Raw genomic sequence first — 20,050 nt, 5'->3', positions numbered from 1 at the left:
TATTACAACTGCAGATTTCTGGTTCTACATTTACAGTTTCTAGGTCCGGGGTGAGGTTTAGGTGGTTATGGACCACACTTTTAGGTTTTAAAGCATTGGCTCTGAAGTCATTTGGTTCAGGGCTGGGCATGATGTTGGTTCCTAGTTTTGCCACTTGCAGTGTTACTTAACTTGGCTAAGCATCAGCTTCCTCATCTATGAAATTGAAAAAATAATACCTACTTCATAGGATATATGTGTAAATCAAGTTATTCAGTACATGCCATATAGTAAGCACTTAAAAATGACAGTTGCTTCTATTTTTATATAACCAAATACACTACTACAAATATTGAGTGGCAGCTTTGCTGGTTCATTTATGGATTCATGGAGCTACACAAAACCTTCACCAGTCTATTAATTTATTTTTAGTACAGTCTCTCTAATCAGTGTTGCTTCCACTGTGTATTGACCGCATATCCTTTCTTCTGTCTGGGGTTATTAAGATAGGAGACTGAGATCAGATGCTGTGTCAAAAGCTTTCTTTTAGATGTAACACATGATTTCTTATGAAAATCTCATAGGTAGGAAACCAGAAAGGAATTTATTAAATTCTTGTTAGGCTCCTTAGTTGTATTAGTTTTGTAGGGCAGTGTTTTAATTTAGGATACTTATGATAGAGCGCACCCCTTCCATAATTAGGAGAAACACAAGATGGAAGTAAAGATTTTATTACTTACTGGTCCTGGGGAGCACACAGCACTCCAGGGGAGGCCACACCCCAAGGTCAGGGAGCATGTGGAGAAAGAGAAAGGAACTCATGGGCCACTGCCTTTACTGAGTCCAGGACATTATCCAAACAGGTTTCCCACAGGGAGTTTTAATAGGTGGGTTTCAAGCAAGCAGGTATGAGTTCCAGGAGGTCACACTGTGACGAAGAAGAAGTCACTGTGGCATATCTGCACAGTCCATGCAAGGTGTGAGCGTCAGTGAAGACCAGTCAGGTAGGCTATATGTAGCTGGCCCGTGGGGAGGCGATCACCAGGTGGCCATTGTATAATGCAGATATCCAGATTGGCCACATAGAGGAACCGGGAGGCGGTGTAGTACTGGAAACTGTGTCGACGGTCACTGAGCCCTGCTTTAAGTATGAGAAAGTCCAGCTTATATTCAAAATGGATGCAAAAGCAGCATAAAATTAAAAGCATTCACTGCCGGCTGCCATAACAAGTTACCACAAACTAGGTGGTTTAAAGCAACCGAAATTTATTCTTTCACAGTTCTGGATGCTAGAAGTCCAATATCACGGTCTTCGCAGGGCCATACCCCCTTTGAAGGCTCTAGGCAATAATCCTTCCTTGCCTGTTTCTAGCTTCTTATGGTTGCTGACAATTCATGGCAGTTTTTGACTTGTAGTTGCATCGTTCCAATTTCTGTCTCTATCTTCACATGAATGCTGTCTTCTCTCTGTGTCCCTGTATCCAAATCTCTCTCTTCTTTCTCTTAGAGACCCGTCATTGTGTTTACAGCATCCGTAACCCTATGTGACCTCATCTTAACTAATCATAATTGCAACGACCCCATTTCCAGATAGTATAATATTCTGAGGCTCTGGGTGGACATGAATTCTCAGGGTACACCATTCAGCCCACTACAAACATATTGTGGCTGCATAGTATTCCATGGTGTATATGTGCCACATTTTCTTAATCCAGTCTATTGTTGTTGGACATTTGGGTTGGTTCCAAGTCTTTGCTATTGTGAATAGTGCCGCAATAAACATACGTGTGCATGTGTCTTTATAGCAGCATGATTTATACTCCTTTGGGTATATACCCAGTAATGGGATGGCTGGGTCAAATGGTATTTCTAGTTCTAGATCCCTGAGGAATCGCCACACTGACTTCCACAATGGTTGAACTAGTTTACAGTCCCACCAACAGTGTAAAAGTGTTCCTATTTCTCCACATCCTCTCCAGCACCTGTTGTTTCCTGATTTTTTAATGATGGCCATTCTAACTGGTGTGAGATGGTATCTCACTGTGGTTTTGATTTGCATGTGGCACATATACACCATGGAATACTATGCAGCCATAAAAAATGATGAGTTCGTGTCCTTTGTAGGGACATGGATGAAACTGGAAAACATCATTCTCAGTAAACTATCGCAAGGACAAAAAACCAAACACCGCATGTTCTCACTCATAGGTGGGAATTGAACAATGAGAACTCATGGACACAGGAAGGAGAACATCACATTCCGGGTACTGTTGTGGGGTGGGGGGTGGGGGGGGCGGGGACAGCATTAGGAGATATACCTAATGCTAAATGACGAGCTAATGGGTGCAGGAAATCAACATGGCACATGGATACATATGTAACAAACCTGCACATTGTGCACATGTACCCTAAAACCTAAAGTATAATAAAAAAAAAAATAAATAAAATAAAATAAAATAAAATAAAAAAACATATTGTGGCATTGAGGTTGTGAGCCAGTAGCCCTGTGAATATAGGATGATGCCCATTTCAGCCTGATAATACACTCTGAAAGAGATCACATGTTAACATTGTTGCCTCAGTTAATCATAGAAATACTCAATTAGTATAGAAATAACAAGAAAAACACTTTGTTATTCTCATGTGTCATTTATCGAGTTCTTACTATGTATCTGTTATTGTTATCCTTATACACTTCTGCAAGAAAGATGGTTTTATCCCAATTTTTAGCTTAGAAACTGAGGCTTAATGAGTAACTTGACCAAGAATGGCTTCTCTTTCTCCATTTCCTCCCTCTCATGGTGTTAAGTTTTATATACATAAAATAATATATATTATTATTCTATTAATATAGATTAATATATGTATTTATATATGTACATTTTTTATATGTATAAAACTTATGTTGTAAGTTTTATATGCATATGTATTCTGTTTATATTGAATTTATATATATATATAACTTAACACTATTAAGTCTCATGGTGTTGAGTTATATAATTGTTCTATTAATATAGATATCTATATATATATGGGAGGAGGGGTGTTTCTCCAGCCCAGACTTCTACTTTGAAATGTAGGCTCTAGGCTCAGCTGCTTGTTTGACATTGCCACTTGGATGTCTGGTAGACTTGACATATTCACAACTGAATTTCAAATCTTCCCCACCAATCTGCTCTGCCTCATAGCTTCCCCTTCCCGGAATGTGGTTGCTCCATCCTTTCAGTTGTGCAGGCCCCAAATCTTGGAGTTTTCCTTGACTCCTCTCTTCTTCTCAAATCCCACATGTAATCCATCAGGTAGTCTTATTGGCTGTGCCTTCACACTTTCTTCAGAAGCTAATTATTCTTCAACACCTCCAATGCTGCCACCCTGGTATAAGCTACCATCCTCAGCATCTTTCTTCCAGTGGATTTTAGCATCCATGAATGATTATTTGCTAAATCAATTATCAATAATTGTTATAAATTTGTGATTTTTCTATTTCTATGCTTCCTGTCACTTTTCTGGGTTTTTTTGAAAGAGCTTTCTTCATTCTTCTTTAAAAAAAAAATTAAAATTAGCATCAGTATGAACTCGTGGGTCCTTTTGTTATTCATTGTACTATAAGCCATTCCTGTCATTATTCATTTTGATTCTTAAATTGTCCTATTCTTGGCCAGTGGGAGTCCTTCATGCTAGCTCCTATGTCTTTTCGATATGTCCCCATCTTTTTTTTCCTAACACTTCCTTATTTCTGAAATTGTAAGCTATTCTAGGTTCACCCTATACCTTCACTACCCCAGTCCAGGCATCGTCTATCTCTCTAAGAAGTCCTAGTTCCTTTTAGCAGGAGAAGTTTTTCTAGACTCTTTCATTAGGCGGAGCTACAAAATTGATTATTTTAAAAATCTCGAGTTCATACTCTAATTCATACCTCTTATTCCAATCCAACACTGCAGGCTTCTTCCCTCCCTCCCCTCATCCCATATTTGTATTTGGATTTGAGATATGAAATGTGTATGTCATATCCCATATTTCTTCAGTAACTGAAAACCCTCATCATCAATGATAGCACCATGCTTACTCATTTTGCTCAGTCCAATAATACACACACATTTGTAGAAAAATAGAATAGTTTTAGAATGGCTATACCAGTATCTACAAGCTTACTATATTCGGTTCAAAATTTCTTTGTAGTTCTTTTGACCAAATGTATTCGACAGAGAGCATTCAGTCAGAGTAATGTGTACAAAAGTTACTTGGATTAGATTTTTTCCTTCTGTGTATTTATGTTTCCATTGAGCTATAGAGTTAAGCTATTTTTTTTATTTGTTTCTATTCCATTTTAGGGGTTTTCCCATCCCTGTTGATTTAATAATTTTATTTTTTGAATGTCAACATTTGTCAGTTTCACATCTTTCATTTATATGAGATTAACTAGACCATTTAGAAATCATTATAAAGTCAGGTTGTTCTATTAATTTTTAAAATAGGTGTATAAAAACCAAAGGGATCAGTCAGAGCCTTGATTTAAAGTACGTTCTGAATTATTTCAGAAACCTGAATCCATCTAAACCCAGAACATTTCATTTGTAGATTTCAAAGACTTCTTGGCCTTCCTACCTTCCTTACATTTATGTAGCATGTGTTTATCCAAGGCACACCACCTTCCAGGCACAGTGCTGGGCTCTGTGTTGACACACATGAATGTGATCATCTTTCTGTAGCCCCCAGGTTACATGGCACCACAGCCAAGATACAGACATGTGTGAGACAGTAATCAGGGTGTTACTCAGGATTTGCTGGAGGAATGCCTCTTCAAAGGATATTCTAAATTGGTGTGTGTGTATGTGTGTGTGTGTATGCGTGTGTGTGTGTATGTGTGTATGTGTGTTGAGGTGGACTGGGAGAAAATATACCCTCCTTGAGATCACCTCCTGGCTAGATAGTCTCTCCCTTTTCTATTTGTGATAGAATGCAAGTGGAATTTGACAAGTGTACTTCTCAAACTAGAAACTAGAGAGCTGCATCGCCATCTCAGTCACCGTAAGAAGAATGAATCACACCAGATCTACATCATTATCTTCTATGACAAGATTTCTAGAAGGGTGAGATAGTGAGATGCTGGAGATCCCTGTTTTGGTAGTTCAGGGATTCACAGCATCTCCCATGCTGGTGATGTCAACCTGAAGAGATATTTCTAGTGATAGGTTCCAGGGATCTTTCCCCAAACACTTTAATATATTTTATCATTGTCCTAGAAGGTTCTTATTAAATTTGCAGGTGACATGAAGTGATAGACAACAAACAATTTGAATTCAAATTAATTTTGAAAGCTGAGACAATGGACCCAATTCTTCAGCAATTATATTTAAAAGATATAAATATATGCAGAAAACAAATTACAAGTACAGAGTGGAAGAGAGATGATTTAGCAGCAACACATGCAGAGATCTAGGAGTTTTACTTAATAACAGAGTCAACATGAACCAGCAATGCAATGTGACTACAAAACAAGTAATTCCTCATTAGGCTGCATTAATGGAAACATGATATATAAGACCAAGGAAGTGGTGGTCTCATTTGCACTCTGTGATGAAAGGCCACACCAGGAATACAGTGTAATACTACTGGGCACCACATTTGTAGAGAAATAGAAACCAACTTGAGTGTCTTCAGAGCAGAATGGTGATAGAACTCAAACTTCCCTCAAATGAGTACTTACTGAGCCTGAGAAATTTATAGCCTGGAGGGTTTGGTTGTCTTCAAATATATGAATGGCTGTGATGGGGAAAAAAGGATTAAATGTGTCCTGTTGTCACAAGAGGATGAAATAAGGAGCGGTGAATGGAAGCCCCAGGCGATAGAGGTTTCAGTTGCTGCTGACTGTCAGGGCTGTCTGAGGGTGGAATGTATCGCCTCAGGACAAAGTGAGCTCATTGTCACTGAATTGGTTCAAAAATGACCAGGAAGACTATAGGGCAGGGAAGCTAACTTGTATTATAATAAGTAATTTTTTTCTTTTTTATTTGTATGCCCTTAGGAAGATGTTTACTTTACTTGATAAATCTGTAACAAGGGATAATCAAGATTTGGTTATAGGACAATTACAATTTTCTGACAGATCCCCCAAAATAATAGAAATTAATAGCTTACACACTACTTTATCCCAGCTGTAGAATGTATGACTTATTTCATATACTTTGTGTTTTAGTCGGTTTATACAGGCTGAACAATATAAAGTTAAGACATTAAAGGGTTTTTTTTGCAGGTTTAAAGTACTACCATTTTTCCAAATTACTGGCTGATCCTAGAACTTGTGAGAAACTTTAGTGTTGCCCCGCTTCCTACTTTTGTTTACATCATAGTACGTAGATGGTACAATATTTTGGTTAACCTCAGTCTGACACTTAGATCGTGTTCTGTTTTGCCCTATTAACGTCTAGAGTGTAAAATGACCAGTAAAGTAGCACCAAGAAATCAAAGAAAATTTCCCAGTTCCACTCACTTGTAATTCTCTTAATTTAGTAGGGGCTTTCCACAGGAAATCACAATAGAATAGTTGAAATGCTCTTTATCTTATGTACTTTCCTTCTGAAGAAAGGGACAGTTAATTGGCTTTTTCCCAACATGGTCCAAATTCTTATACAGGGCAGCTGTATTTACTGTAGTACAAAGGAAATTCTACACTGAATGATGTCTCTAAGTATTTTCAATAATTAAGAACCTAATTGCTTCTCTAGCCAGTGGGTTTCAGTGAAAGTGATAAAATAGATTTTCTAAGCAAGAAAAACATAATGAGGGTGATTGTATACCTTTAAGAAAAAAGAAGTCAGTGATATTCAATCCCAAGTAAATTTGGGTATCACAGAGTCAGAGATATTCTTAATTATTTTAAATTAAATTTGAGTCAAAAACAATGTGTTGAAAGACTTAAAAGTCATTTTAAAAGAATGTTAGAAATTTACATTAATAATTTCTATTTTCAATGAATAAATAGATGAGAAACCTAGAATTTTCGTTTTGGACACACTTCGATCATATCTAATGTGTTCTACTTCCTCTAATTATTTTTATGTTATTAGGATTTTTAAAAAACCTTTCAGATTAAAATTTCTCAGTGTATCTTTGTTTGCGTGTCTTTTTTTCTCTCCCCACTTACGTAATTGAAGCATTTCTGACATATCCTCAGGACAGACAGATTCTTATCAAGACTTAACTACCCAGGGCAGGGCCCTCCTTGGATTTACTGAAAATAAACACTTCGGGTACTCAATCTCAGTTTTAATGACAAAAGTTGAAATCTTTGCCTAACATGAAGGTTTTTCTTTGTCTCTAAATTTTGATTTTCCATGCTATCAGAGGTCCCATTGCAACAGGTAATTTGAGTGTTGATTGTATGTTTTCTCAGTTTGTAATTGTGGTGCAATGTATTTAAAATGTTCACAATTTTAAAGTTAAGTTTACCTACAAGTTTCTTTCCAACTCAGAAATTCTGTGATGGTAAACTTTTTTTTTTGTAGTTTGAAAATGTGATCTTTGGATGTTGTCTTCTGTGTCCTATGCATATGACTAGGAATCATAGAATTTTAGAGCTGGAAAATGAGTGAGACATTATCTAGTGATTCTGCAAACGAAGAATTAAGAGGCCCAAAGAGGTTAGGTGACTCGCAGTATCATAGCAGTACCTGGTGACTAGAACTCTGGCCACCTACTGCAGCACTAAAAATTAACCCAAATGTTTTTATCTGAAAATTTGCAGACTTCAGGCTAGGCCTGTAAATAAATAAATAAGAAGTTAAAAAATATTTGAGAAAGGTAAGCTTAATATGCCACATTTGGGAACAGATGTGCCTGACACAAATGTATTTGGTATAATAGAGAATACTCTTCCATTATACCAAAATGAAAATTTTGAACATTCTCAAAATTCTCAAATTTTGAGACATTTATGTTAAGCACAGTTTATTCAGACTCTGTATAAACTGTGCTGCCATCCCTGTTGTTTTCTCCAAGCGGAATCATACTTAAATTACAACTTTAGGGAATTTAAAGTTTCCTATTTTTGCACTCCTGGGATATTTTTCAGTGACTCAGAAGCATAAACTGACACTATGAAGTTAAGGCTGTGTTCCAGTGGGAGTGACAGCATGTGTCTAGGACACTGGTGGGGAAAGCCCTCCTCATGCAGCTGCCTTGCAGAGTCTCCCTGCTGGTGGTGAATGTGAGATCACACAGGGCCTGCAGCCAGGGCAGTACATCTCCTCTCAGTCTCACTTCTGGTTTTACCTAGAACCAACCCTTGGCGATTGTCTGCCTCCTTGGCCAAACCCCCGCACAATAGGAAAACTGCGTCTCAAGGTCAAATTCTATTAATACCTGAGAGGTGAATTTATAAACATTTAAGATGTTTTAGCATCTCTGCAGCCAGTGTCTCTGTAAATGAAAATTGTTTTTCGAAGTAGAAAAGCGTAAGGGAGTACAAGGGCTTCAAAAAATAATCCTCTTAGGAATAAGAATATTGCCAGGGTTAGGTGTTCCTAACTGTGGTTTCAAGCAGAGGAGTTAGTACAATTCCAAAAGTTAATCAGCTTCATGTACTCAACTTTTGCTAAGACTTTGCAGAAACTCCTCAGGGATCCCTCAGAGTTAGATTAGGGAGATGAACCCTGTCACAGGACAGTAACCATTCAACAGTTGGATAGCCTGTTGGGCCCCACTGTCCTCAGCCTTTCCTAATGTTGCCTGGGAACACCACTTTTCTGCTCCCTCCTTTTTCAGTGTAGTCTGGAGACAATGATTTATTTATTCACTAGCTCCTTTAACAAATATTGATTAAGTAGGTACTGGTTCTGTTCTAGGGGTTGGAAAAACAGAGAAAATTAAATAGTGCCTTTGTCCTCAGGAAATAATCCATTTAATAGACTTAAGATATGCCCTTAAATACCTGAATCACCACTGCATAACCAGCACCTGTGGCTGTCATGTGGGAATTGTTGAACAAGATAATTTTTGAATGAAAGAATAAACGACCTAATTGCTCTAATGTAAGGATAAATTTTTAAGAGTCAGCTAGTTGGGATGATTATAGAAGGATTCAAGGGAGAGATGTAAGAAAGCATAGATCTAATGAGAGAAAACAGCACAGCAGAAAAAGCAGCAAAGGCTCAAGAGTAGAAATCTCTGAGATCAAATGGAGAATAGTAAATAATTCGCTGGAATGAAGAGCACATGGAAGGCAAGGGTGGTAATAAGGCTGGAGATAGTAGATAAGGCCAAATCGTGCAAGAATTTAAACTGTATGTTTTTAGAAAATTGGTAAGCTATAGAAATTTTATATAGGAATGAGAAATTATCAGCAGCATTGTGCTTTAGGATTACAAATCTGGTAGCAATCTGCTAACAGATACTGGAAGGGAAAGGCCCAGAGACACTAGTTGGAAGAATTGCAGTGATTCTTCATGAGCTAAACTAAGAGTTCAAGCTAAGATAGATAAACTAAGGAATGAGAATGGAAGAAAGGGACAAACTGAGATTTTGGGGTGGTACTCAGCTGAAATTTGGCAACTGGTTAAACATAAAAGACAAGAGACAGAAAGGAATCCAAGATGAAAAGAGGATTTTGCTGCAATTTTTTAGAAGGTGGCATTTGTATTTCCATTTCCAGGAGGTGGAGTAGCTTTGAGAAGAAAGGTGATTAGTTCAGTTTTGGGCACATTGAGCTGTAAAGGTATTATGGACAGGAAGATACCCTACAAACAGCTGGAAATGTTGCACATGCTTAAAAAGAAGATGAGAACATGAGATTTCAATTTAGCCATCATCTGCATGGAGTAGACAATTCAATCCAGGAGACTTGATAAGAATGTCAAGGGAGTGATCATGATAAAGGTGAGAAATGGACCAAGCATCGATCTCTGCTGAAACATCTCTTTGAGCAGGAAGAAGAGTACCTTAGCAAAAGCAGCCAGTGAAATGGGGAGTTGGGGGAGACTTTCAAGGAGGGAATGGTAACATATCCCATTCCCAAAGAGGTCAAGTAGGGGTGAAGAATAAGAAATGGCTAGTGAGTTTGGAAACATGGAATCTGTCATGACCTTTACACACTTTTTCATTTGATGGATCGGGGGATTATTTACATTTCCAAAGGGACTCAGAATAAGTGGTGGTGGTTCAGCATTAGTAATTAGAGATTTTCTTATGTAGTTGGTAGGGAGAAATAGAATGGCATTCAAACAGGTATAAGTTCCTCTTAAGAACCTTTCTCATTGGATTGTAGAGAAGATCAAATGAAAGAATCATTCAGTATTTCTTGGTATCATGCCCGGCCCATAGGTTTCAATAAATGTTAACCTTTACAGTTGTCATCATTATCCAGAAGGGGCTTTTTTTTAGAATAAGGAAGAAAAGCAGTGCTCATCTGTAGACAAGGGAAAAAATCCTTTGGAGATAGAGAGAAGGGTGATTCAAGAAGATCAAGAATAAATATTAAGGGTAAAAACAGAATGGTTAGCCCTGGAAAAGGGAACAAACATGTTTCTCTGAATTAGGAGAGGATATGTGAAGTTAACAGGGATGTTTTGAGCCTCAGTAACAGTAAGGAGAAGAGAGAGTGAAGGAACTTGCACGCAGTGACTTCTACTTCTCATTAAAGTCAAGAGAGAATCTCAACTGCAGATACCTGCTTAAGGTAGGAAGAGAGAAATAAGAATTGCTGCCATTTATTTTGTGCTTTTGATATAGCAAAAACTGTACTGACACTTTACCTCCTTTAATCCTCATGAAAATTTAGAGATTATATATTTGTATTCACATTTTACAAATGAGAAAATAAATAAAAAAGTTAAGTAACTCTCCCAGAGTCCCCCAGATGGTCATGGGAGCCCAGATTCAGAGCCAGCTATGTCTTACTCCAAAGTCTGTGCTCTTCATTGAAACATACTCCACTAGTTTGAGATCTTGGAGGTATACCCCTGCACTACTATCAGGACTACCCCTGATAAAGTCCTGTGGGGTAGTTGTTCCTATCCATCACCACAGAGAATATCAAAGAACGGCCCTCTCATTTGAGGAATAACAGACAGTGAAATTGAGATGGACCAGAAATGCAAATCCTGGATCCCTGAGGGAAACAACAAAATGAGGCATAGAGGAAATATTTGAGTCCGGTGCCAAGACTCATCAGTACAAGAGAGAATGCCTAATGGGCAATAGCAGTTAGGGTGGGAAGAGAGAAGTACAAGGGGGTGTCTTGGAATTTGAGAGAAGAACTGCTGCCTTAGTTTTCCAAGGATAATTATTCAAGAATTGCCCTCCCTTCACTTTCCCACAGCTGGCAGAATTCCTACCTCTTAGTAGTTAGATTCCTTTTTACCAGATACTGTAGGGCCAGTGCAGCATTTAGGGCCCCCAGCCAGAAACCCTGCCTCCAATTTAGACCAGTGTTCTGCTCTGGTGTGTAATAATCATATTCTAATTTAAATAGCTTATTGAGATGCTACATTGGTATCTAGCCTTTTTTTTTTTTTTTTTTTTAAGTTTTAATTCTATGTGCAGGATGTGCAGGTTTGTTACATAGGTAGACGTGTCATGGGGGTTTCTTGTACTGATTATTTCATCACTCACGTATTAAGCCTAATATCTATTAGTTCTTTTTCCTGATCCTGTCTGTCCTCCCACCCTCCACCCTTTGATAAGCCCCAGTGTGTGTTGTTTCCCTCTATGTGGCAATGTGTTCTCATCATTTAGCTCCCACTTATAAGTGAGAATATGCAGTATCTGTAATAACGGGTTTTCTGTTCTCGTGTTAGTTTGGTAAGGATAATGACCTCCAGCTCCATCCATGTCCCTGCAAAGGACATGATCTTGTTCTTTTCATTTCTGCGTAATATTCCATTGGCCATTTTTTAAAAGACAAAATAACAAAAAAAAAGAGTACAGCTATCTCCACTCCTCACCCACCACCTGCTATCTAACCCAACTCTTTATATTTCAGTAATGCCTTCCATAAATAACATTTTATCCTGTGTTAATTACGCATTAATTAGTGTATTAATTATTGAATGCCCACAATATGACAAGCATTATTTCAAGCACTGAGGATACAACAGAGAATAAATCAATATCCTCACTGTTTTTATTTCATTTTTTTAAGAGACAGGGTCTCACCCTGTTGCCCAGGCTGGAGTGCAGTGTTGTGATCATAGCCCAATGCAGCCTTGAACTTCTGGGCTCAAAAGACACTCCTACCTCAGTCTCCCAAGTAGCTGGAACTACAGGTGCACACTACCACACCCAGCTTCCCCACTCTGAGCCTCCATCCTAATGGAGAAGAGAGGCAGTAATCAAAATACATGAAATGTGTAGTTATTAGATGGTAATTAATGTATAGAGAAAAATTAAGCAGAGAAAGGAGCAAGGGATTTGGGGGTAAAAGTTTTGGTAGGGGTAGAGTGGTCAGTGAAGGCCACCTAGAGAGATGGCAATTATGTAAAGGCTGAAAGCAGGTAAGAAATATAAAAGTATACAGATGTCCCTGGAGAGAGTGTTCTAGGCAGAAGACATAGAAAGTGCAAAAGCTAAGACTGCTCACCTGGCAAGTTCAAGAACAGTGAGACTGATGTGGCTGCATAGGAGTAAGAAGAAAAAGGATGGAGAGGACATGAGATGGTCAAATTGCCTAGAGCCTTGTAAGCCATTATAATGATTTTGTCTTTTAATATAGAGAAATATTAAAGGTTTTTGTTTTAACTTTTTAACATAGAAAAATGTAATCATATACAAACACAGAATAGTATAATGAGCCCCCGTGCACTAATCACTCAGCTTTAACAGCTTTCACTTTGGGAGGGTTTTGAGTGAAGGAGTGATAAGACATGGCATGACATGACTTGAACAGGATCACTCAGGAAAATAAGCCATGGAGAGACAGGACAAGCAGAGGAAACACAGGAGCAAAAGCTTAGGAGACAAGATGATGGTGGCTGGAAACCAAGGGAGTAGCAGTAAAGGTGGTGAGAGGTGATCAGATAGAGGATATTTTTTGAAGATTTGAATTAATATTATATATATTATACTTTAAAGAAGAATTTGAGAACATGTAGTGTAGTCAAGATGGTAAGAAATATAGAAAAGAGGCCAGGCACAGTGGCTCATGCCGGTAATCCTAGCACTTTAGGAGGCTTAAGTGGGAAGCTACCTTGAGGCCAGGAGTTCAAGGCCAGCCTGGGCAACATAGCGAGACTCTGTCTGTATGAAAAACAAAACAAAACAAAATTTAACCAGGTGTGGTGGCATGCACCTGTAGTCCTGGCTACCTAAGAGGCTGAGGCAGGAAGATTGCTTGAGCCCAGGAGGTTGACTCTTCAGTGAGCCATGATCACACCACTGTACTCCAGCCTGAATGACAGAGCAAGACCCTGTCCCTTAAAAAAAAAAAAGAAAGAAAGAAAAAGAAATATAAGAAATGGCACTAGAATACCAGTATTGTATACATTATTTTCTGTTTAAAAATCCACCCAACTGGCAAAAAAAAAAATGACTTATACATGAACATTTATAAGACAGTGCATTTATAAATTACAAACTGTCTGCTTCTCCCATATTATTTTGCAGTGATGAATGATTAGGCCATCCAAATGTAAAGATTTATTTGTAATTTGCTAATGATGGAATGACACCTGTTGAGGTATAAGTTCCCAGCAATTCTTGGAATTAGCAATAGTGTGTTACTTCTTTCTCGAAAGAAGCATGGTTTGTAAGCAGCTATATCTGATGTGGTAAAACTGAAAATTAAAATAAAAAAAGAAACCCTGGGTCACAGTATGAGGGAAAAGATAAAACTTTCGGAGCAAAGTTATACATAGATATTTTATTCATCGTCTCTGTGTAATTCACGAGAACTTCTTAGCTTATTTATTATGTCAAATGGCAGTTTGCTCTTCTAATCCCAGCCTGATATCATGAGCCATATATGCTGTTGGTCATTCAAAAAGGGCACTAAACAAGGTGAAAGAATGTCAGTGAATCAATGCAAATCCATGAGTACTACCAGGAAAAGAAAAACAAAAAAATATGCCATCAATAGTGGGTCAAAGAGGATTTTTTTCATGCCATCCCCTACCTTACTGAGAATACCACATTTATATTCAGAAGACTCATAATGAATTCCAGAGTCCTCTGTGTCTTGGCTGTATGACTTTGGGTTATGTTACTTTGTTACTCAATCTGTTTGAACTTCTGTTTTCTTATCTACAAAATAGGGGTAATAGAGTCAACTCTGCCTCCCTCACAGGGACTTTCGGAGGCCCAAGGGTCTTTACAAATAATAGAGAAGGAAAGAAACTGGCACTTTAATAGTGCCTACCATGTGCCAGGCACTGCATAGTCCTCACAGCAGCCCTCTGAAGTCATGTGATTGGCCCATTGTGCAGATGTAGAGCTTAAGACTTAGAGAGGTTATCAAATCTGTGTAAGGCCACAGAGCTAGGAGGGGGAAAAGCTGGGATTGGATCACTGACTGGATCAACTTGAAATCTCTTGCCTGACAGAGAAAGAAGAGACTAACTTTACTAAGCATCTTTTTATGCCAGAAACTGTGTTGGACATAATTCTGTACTATCTTATTTGGTAAAGGTCATTCTGTCCTTCCTAGTTGCCCTGGTTGCTCAACAAGTAATAAGCAATGAAGCCTGACTGTTTTTCATCCCTGAGAGAAGAAATATTATTAAAATAGTGTTCTTCTCTTTCTTTCTTTCCTTTTTTTTTGTGCCTGATAATCTGACTTGCAACCTCACAGAAAAGAATGAATGCATGGTTTCATGTCTGTGGCGTGATTTTATGAAGGAGCCTTGCAAGGGGACAGGTATACCTCTACCACTTCTTATAGCCATTCCTGAGACCTCTCTTCTCACAACACATACCAGCAAAGCCAAACAAACAAGGTATTTAGGAATAACTGTCATCTATCAACACTGTCTAGGCAAAGTAGAGCTATGAAACACTGAGGAGACTGCACACACACACAAGAAAAAATGATCATGTCACATGATAGCACAGAGCAGTGGGAAATGTGAATAGTTTGTGGAGGTGGACAGACCCAAGCTCAAGGATTGCCTGATCGCTCCATTTATAGGAACCATGGCGACCTACCTTATCTTACTGAGCCCCAGTTCCTCCAGCTGTGAAATGGGGTACCACCTCTGACCCCACAGGGCTGTTGTGGGGATTATCTGAGTTAGCGTGTTTCATAAAACACAGTAAGTTAGGAAGTATAGCTGTATAGGCTCTGGGAGTTTAACAAGCAAGAGAAATAAGACAGTAATCATTTAGTTACTGAACCCTGTCTTCATATTGCACTAGGTTGCATATGGTTTTCCTGCCTGTCCCTTCCAATCACATTTCAAAAAAAGGAGGCAGTAGTGGAGCCTTGTGGGCTACAGTGGTAAGGAGGGTGTCATGGAAGATTCAGGTTCAGGTCTTCCTCTTGAAGAATGGGTGCTTCTCGATAGGGAAGCAGAGAAACAACCTGGGAGTTGTCGGCTTGAAGAAAATCCTGAAACGTGATAATGGGTAGGTCCAAGGAGGTCCTGAGTAGGACTCTCAGCACAGAGCCTTTGCATGTGCTGTTTTTCCTGCCAGGAAGACTCTCTAAACCCCTTCGCCTCACCCACCCCCTTGCCTGGTTTTACTCCTAGCCTTCTTTCAGATCTCCACCCTCAGTACTCCCTCAGGAAGCTTTCCCTGACCTCCTGACCCAGTCAAGTGCTTCTTATATATCTCCTTTTTAAGCTCTTCACAGTTACACTTTTACATTTATTTGTGAGATTATTTGATTAGTGTCAGTCCCACTCTTTAATTCTCCATAAGAACAGAGATTGTGTCTGTTCTGCATTCACCATGCATCGCTTCATCCCCTAATTTACTGCAGTGTGTGGAACATAGGAGGGGCTTTAAATACGCACTGAATAAATAGACAAATGTTGGTTATTACTGAGGTATTACCTAGGTGGGAGAGAGGATTTATATTTGGGATTGCTAATCCTATTAAGTGCCAAGCACTGCATTAACTCATTTAGTCCTAAAAAAAAAAATCCTATGAAATCGAGTGTATTATTCCTTTTAACTTTAAAGACAGAGAAACTGAAATCCAGAGATGTTAACCATCTTTCCCCGTTGACACAGCTAAGTGATAACAGTCCGTCTTGAGCCGAGCAGCCTGGCTTCAGACTTCCTAGACTTTACCACATTTTTCTGCTGCTTAGTGCAGTAGAGGACAAAGTGAGGTGCACACGTGAAGTCAGGATAGATTTCCGTTTGAAAATTGTGTATTTTCCCCTCCTCTTCTTCTTCATCATCATCATCATCATCATCATCATCATCAGTCACTTCACAGGAAAAGCTAAGCAGAAAAGAACTACTTCATGTATCACCTCTTACATTCATGTTAACTCTACAATATGCCAAAGTGATTTGGCCAAATTTACCCAAAGAGCAAAGTGGACATTTCAAATCCTGATTCCTAGAAAATTATAAACTGCATCCTGTAACCACCTTTGAAGAACCAGCATGTACTTTACCCCAAAGTGACAAAACCGTTTTAAATAAAAAGAGGTAATTTGACTAAGATTGGTATTATCTGAGACCCATGGTTTCTACATCTTATTCAAAAAGCAGATCCAACATGTGGTCATCAGTAGGTATTGAGTCATAAAGCTCCTGGAAGAAAGTCTTAAGTTTCATCAAGAATGCCAAGAAGTCCTGGGTATCTCCAAGAATGATAGCTGTTACTATAATAACATAATTACTACTGGAAAATTAACAAAGCCCAATAAAATATGGCATACAAAAAAAGATTTACCCTGGAAATAGAAGTGACCTAAATCAGTCATTTATTCCAGCCACCTGCTTTTAGACAGTACTTTAAAAAAAAATCTCAGGATGGTCATATTGTTTAAAGTTCTCTAGGTGGAAGAGTACCTTACAGTAATAAATTAATAAATAAGACAAGTTAATGCTTTTAAACTACTATTATTTGTTGAGCATTGTTGTAAAGGCTTTACATGCATTAATGTATTTAGTCCTCACAACAACCCTTTGAGATACTATTATCATCATCTCCCTTTTACAGATGGGGAAACTGAGCAGTGCCCAAAGTCACACAACCAGGAAATGGGGAACTATCTTCAAGCTCAGCTAGTTTGTGCCTAAAGTCCATGCTCTTACAGTGTCCCTGGGTAGCTGATTACTCAATTTTGTCACCTTTGTCTCCTTGGCTTTAACTGAAAGCTTAACTCTTTTTTTTTTTTTTTTTTTTTTGAGACGGAATCTTGCTCTGTCACCCAGGCTGGAGGGGCAGTGTCTCGATCTTGGCTCACTGCAACCTCCACCTCCTAGGTTCAAGTGATTCTCCTGCCTCAGTCTCCCAAGTAGCTGGGATTACAGGTGCACACCACCACGCCCGGCTAATATTTTGTATTTTTAGTAGAGACGGGGTTTCACCATGTTGGCCAGGCTGGTCCGAAACTCCTGACCTCAGGTGATCTACCTGTCTCGGCCTCCCAAAGTGCTGGGATTACAGGCGTGAGCCACCACGCCCGGCCCGAAAGCTTAACTCTTGACAAGAGCCTGCAATGTTCAGACTCTTTGAAAAAAACCTAACAGACACAGTTGCTCTCTATAAACTTAATTTTCAAATGAACCACTATTCAAAGAAGTAAAAGGGAGACAGAATAACAAGAACTAAGTTCTCCGTAGAGCAAATGAATTTCTGAATCGATTGCAAACAGTTCTCCATCATCATAGCATCCTATGAAGTATGGTCTCCCCCATGTTAGAGTGCCAGTGTCTTCATGTGCCATATAACTTGCAAATAATATCACTATCTTCTCACACTTCAGCTTTCTTCTTTCATCAGTATTTTGGAAAGTCCACAAAACCCAGGGGGCTCCCTGTCCGTTGCCTTGTGGTCTCTGTGAAAACCAGATGATGCGATGCTGACTTGGACTCTTTCAAATGGATCCAACAGCACATGAGTCACTGGCAGCATGTTCAGCTCCTTTACCTCAGGGACTACCCAGTTCCTCATTCTTGCCACCCTTCAGTCATGAAGTAATAGTATGAAAAATACCTGAGTACTTTTTGAGGATACCTGGGACCTCTTTCCTTCAGTACCAGAGACTAATTCCCTCATAATGGTAACATTGAAGGGCCCAGTTGTCTGATGTGATTGGGCTTTAATTATGGATTCCTTCTGGTGTCCTATTTAATTGGAAAGCCTACCTGATTTCACCCAAGTGAAGCATTACCTCATGCCTTGCTCTCTTTCATTCCTGTCCTGGTATCACTTAAAAGTGTAATTACATGGTTTATTTCGTGTTCTTTCACTCTTGACTTATTGCTGAAGAAGCCCCTGTGGGATATATCATCATAACAAAGACTGATTTCAGATGTCAACACCAAGAAACACAACTGGCATCAGCAATCTATAGAGAGTATCCAGGGACAGCAGTCAGCTTTGGAGAAAACCCAGAACTTCTCATTCCCCGTCCCATATTTAAGGGCAAAGGCTTTCTCCTTGTTAAAGGGAAAGCACTGAGTTCATAATCAGCTTTATACCCTGAGTTTTTTTTTTTTTAATGTTATACCTGTTTAAGAAATTTTTTGTGCTTTGAGGTGGTCAAGATCAAATTTAATTAGAAGCCCTCTTTGTGATTGGCTTGCTCTGGGGACCCTGCTCTTTGAGAAGGAGGTTAGAAGGTTTAGAAGCAAACCTTTGCAGCAGTTCTAGCGAAGTACATGCATACAGGCCTTGAGGTGGAGCTGCACAGTTGATTGTAGGGGAGTCTGTACTTTGTTGACAAGTGAAACTTCTCTCCCTGCAAACCCTCTGGGGAATAATGCTAACTCTGATCAGCTTTTCGACTCTTGGATGAAATATTGGGTTGGGAAAAAGTCCCTACTAAGAAAATTGTACCAAAACCCTGCTTCAATAAAATATGAATCCATTTAATGAAGTTTATAGTAAAAGTAGGCTAGTCGAAAAGGATTCTGTCTCTTTCCAAGAAGTATTATTGGCAGGTTTAGGGTCTTCCTCAAGTTTATATCATTAGGACTTCCATCAAAGAGTTATCTTTAGGTGGGATTCCCATCCTCCCTCCCCCTCTCCCTCCCTCCCTCCCTCCCATCCTTCCTTCCTCCCTTTCCTCCTTCCTTTTCTTCCTTTTTCTCTCTGTCTCTCTTTCTTTCAAGCTGTGGGCTGCTTGCACAGATTTATGCATTTTGAATTACTGTGTAGTTGAGAGATTTGGGGCTTAGGTTATTCAGTTCTTCAAAAAGTACAGTATGAGCTAAGGAGATAGGGTGACCAACTAATCTAGGTTTTGGCTCCAAAAACCCTGTGTCCCAGAAAACCCCTCAGTCTTAGGCAAACCAGGACAGTAGTTCATCTTTTGAGGAGATTATAGTGCATTTCCAAGTATTTAGCTGAATTTATCACAGGGCTCTGACTTGATAGGTTTTAAGAGGGTTAAAATAAGGTCTTTTCTATTATGTTAGTGTGACTTTAGTCTTGGCACTTTCTCAAGGAATCCAGTCTACTATAGGGACTAGGTGACTAAGAAGAAGAAAGAGGATATCTAAGTGTTTTTTGCTAAAAATGTCATTATCTCCATGCTATTTCCTTTTTATTGCTTTTGTCATCATTTTAAAGACATACCAATAAAAAATAAATTAAATAGAAAACTCTAATTTTATCAAACCACAGCAAACGGGTGAAATCTAAGGATTTGTACTTAAGGAGTACACTTTTTTGAACTGAAGAAACTTACTATGACCTGAGCATATGTAACTCAATTACCAGAAGTCAGAGAGGGCTACTGAAGGCTCAGGTATTCTAACAGATGACTGGAGGCCAAGTCCTCAGGCTTGAGTGTTTATAGCCAAACTTCAGAACCAGGTCCCTGGCAAGATTCTCCTGTCTAATCACATGGCACAGAGTTAGGATGGACTGTTTCTGCTTACCTGCCTTTCTTTGATTTCCATCAACCACCAGTTTCTTTCTCATCAATCATTTACCCAGCTTTTGTGACCA

The 20,050-nt window shown here is 38.9% G+C and overlaps 1 protein-coding gene across 7 annotated transcripts in view; it reads left to right on the top strand.

Annotated features, from left to right (window-relative positions):
* Positions 1–20,050, top strand: part of NFKB1 (nuclear factor kappa B subunit 1) — a 117,258-nt gene that overhangs the window by 46,397 nt on the left and 50,811 nt on the right. The gene's annotated exons all lie outside the window — the stretch shown is intronic.

The sequence above is a fragment of the Hylobates moloch genome, unplaced genomic scaffold (genome assembly GCF_009828535.3).
Source record: "Hylobates moloch isolate HMO894 unplaced genomic scaffold, HMol_V3 SCAFFOLD_2, whole genome shotgun sequence".
Classification (NCBI taxonomy): domain Eukaryota; kingdom Metazoa; phylum Chordata; class Mammalia; order Primates; family Hylobatidae; genus Hylobates; species Hylobates moloch.
This window is presented reverse-complemented; position numbering and strand designations above follow the sequence as displayed.